This window comes from Uranotaenia lowii, chromosome 3, assembly GCF_029784155.1.
Source record: "Uranotaenia lowii strain MFRU-FL chromosome 3, ASM2978415v1, whole genome shotgun sequence".
Classification (NCBI taxonomy): Eukaryota; Metazoa; Arthropoda; class Insecta; order Diptera; family Culicidae; genus Uranotaenia; species Uranotaenia lowii.
In genome coordinates, this window is record NC_073693.1 from 359,315,514 (window position 1) to 359,318,331 (window position 2,818).

Here is a 2,818-nt window from a genome sequence, read left to right on the forward strand (position 1 = left end):
TTTCGGGAACAAAATTTCGTTTGACAGCTTTGCTTGGTTTTACAACAACAAAAACCACGCTCCGAGTGCAGGGCTGCGTTCAGATATAATCGAGCAGTACAGTCGAAGCCGTTTTTGGCGAATGTACTGGTGCCAGGTGCCCTGATTTTTCAGTATTTGTTTGATTTTCGAATGTCAACCCAACAAACATTTTTCGCTGAACAACCGCTGAAACACTATTTCGTTATAATTTTAAATCAGCTATCTTGCTGAAAGAAGGCAACCAAAATTCAGGGAGAAGCTGCTGTTCAGCTCTTAAACATCGACATTTGGAGAAATTAATCAGCGAAGTTGCCATGAAACGTCAATTGACGGATCACCAAAAAAAAAAACAAAAATAATGATGACCGATGTATGCCAGCTATTTTTCCCCTCTCTTGTTGTTTTTGCTCCATTGAAACTGGTCTCGAACTCTAAACCTTCGACTTGTTGGTCTCATGCCGCAGAACGCAGAACCAACTATGGATTCTGTGGAGCATAAGAAAAGTGTCGTTCTTAAGCGACCGAAATATATCCCAACCAAGGTCAATTTCACATGAAGAAATTGAAATTGAAATGCTTCGCAAATGAAAAGAAGCTTTCCCGGGGGTCATTTTATCAAGCAAAATGAGAAACTACGAATAATTAGACGATTAAAAAAATTCTTATTTCGATACATTCGCTATCATGCATTGGTTGATCAATGACAACAACAGAAATTTTGATATAGCTGAAAGTCGCTGTCGAAGTTACCCTTGTACAGCTGACGCCTGTCAAATTTGAATGGTGTCAAAAATGGTTGGACAAAGGCTGAACGAGTTATTCTTCAACCAATTTTCCCCTACTTTCTATTGGCTGAAAAAAAACTTCCTTACATGCTGAAACAGCGCTGAAGTATTTCGTTCTTCAGCCAGAAAGCTGAAACAGCAATCAGCACCTTAACACAGCATACGATCAGAGAATTGGCGTTTTTAATCAGCAAAAATGTTTGTTGGGAAATATCACAAAAAATGATCAAGTCATGCAAGGAATATCCCGCATGAATCAGTATTATAAAATAACGATTGCCATTATCTTCTTCCTAAGACACACGAAAGATTAGCTTTATAGTTTTGGATTATTAATGTACGATTAAGGTAGTCTTTTTTCCACGAAATGGAATCGTTTGGACGCACTTTACGATACAGCGAACGGGTCGTTAAGTAGAGTAACCATTCATTTTTTTTGCTTTTTTCTATTCATTCTGAAGCGAGTTGGATCATACGTGGAATCTTTAGTGAATGATCGTCTCATAAGAAAAAGGACGATACAGCATATCGTGTTGTATTGATAAAAAGATAAAAATTAATATCCAAAATTAGCTTTATAAACTTTTATTTTTCATATTATTTCACGGAGAAAAATATATAGATTTATCAGTTATATTACACGTCTACATGAACATAAATATGATTGTTTGGTTCTGACCCGAAAATACATTCAAGCCAACAATCTGATTATACGTTGCCACAAATGGATAAATGGCTGATTTAGCGATCGCATCAGCTTCGATAATCCAACAGGAATTTTTAGTCAATCATTTGTATGGCTGTTTTTACCGTATTACCACTGTATTACTGCTCCCCATGAATGTCGGAAATTGTAGATTCAAATATTTAAAAAAATCAATTTGAGCAGTTAAATGCATTGTTTTTCCTTTTTATTTGTAATGAGAAATATGTTTTTTTTTTAAATTTAATCATATATCACTTTAGTGGCATATTTTTGAATGCAATTGATGCTGCTGCTCCGCCGTTTCCAGAAGGATTTTTTTGAGACTTGCGCGAAACCTGAAACAAAATTTGAAAAAATCGTCAAAATCTAAATCGTTTTTTTTCAACCGAGAGAACATGATGAATATTAAAAAGATATCAAATTACTTACGTGTTAAAACTGATTTGGAAATATTCTGGGGGATTTTGTTTTTTTCCCATTGCTTCGGCCTAGCGGGATCAAAGTATGCGCGCTTCAACATATATGTCCCAGCGGATGAATCTGAAACTGAAAACAACTGTTAGTAGAACAAATCAATTTACACAACAAATTGAACTTACATTTTCGCTTTCTGATGTGTTTCCTCGAAAAAATAACTCCCACCATCTTCTGTTTTTGTGCCATTCAAAAACTAACATCTAGAATCTTTAAGTTGACCTGATTAAAATAGCCAAATCCGCCATATGTTAGTTTATATTAGCGATGAGCAGATGAGAAATCCTCGATAGCCAAAACAACTTTAGAGCAACGCTAGTTTATTCGTAGTCATCGATGTAGATTTAGCAATATTATGGGTTCAACCAAAAATCAGTGATATAGAAAAGCCAACCATACGAATTTTGATAACAACCTGTAAAGTTTTTTATCCGTGTTTACACCTGCTATACTATTTGAATTTAACGGCGTGTTCGTAAATTGATTTTTTTTCTTTCTATTAGGGATGAATCATCCTACAGGATAAAAATCCCAGAAAAAAAATTGATTTTTTTCTATCGAAGTGATTTTTTTCTATCGATGCTGGCGTTCGTCAATTAAACAAACCGTATGCAAAAGCATTGGAAGGTGGTTTGACATCTGCCAAAAAAAAATCGATGCATCACCCAAAAACTCAATTTACGAAAACGCCGTAAATATTCCTTACAAGCATGGGTGGCAAAACTCCTCAGATCGGCTTGTCCAGTGAAAGAGAGTGCAATTTTTTTCGTCTGCTCCCCCAATCGGTGCGGGGAGAGATAAATCGCACTGAAATGAAGAGTGAGATTGTCAA

General features: G+C 35.7%; 1 long non-coding RNA gene across 1 annotated transcript; it reads right to left on the bottom strand.

Moving 5' to 3' along the window:
* Positions 1-1,805: 1,805 nt before the first annotated feature.
* On the bottom strand, positions 1,806-2,365 carry LOC129758489 (uncharacterized). Its single transcript, XR_008739999.1, has 3 exons — positions 2,112-2,365; positions 1,942-2,058; positions 1,806-1,847 (listed from the first exon to the last, which is right to left on the bottom strand). It is a non-coding gene; the product is annotated as an uncharacterized LOC129758489 (long non-coding RNA).
* Positions 2,366-2,818: the final 453 nt, after the last annotated feature.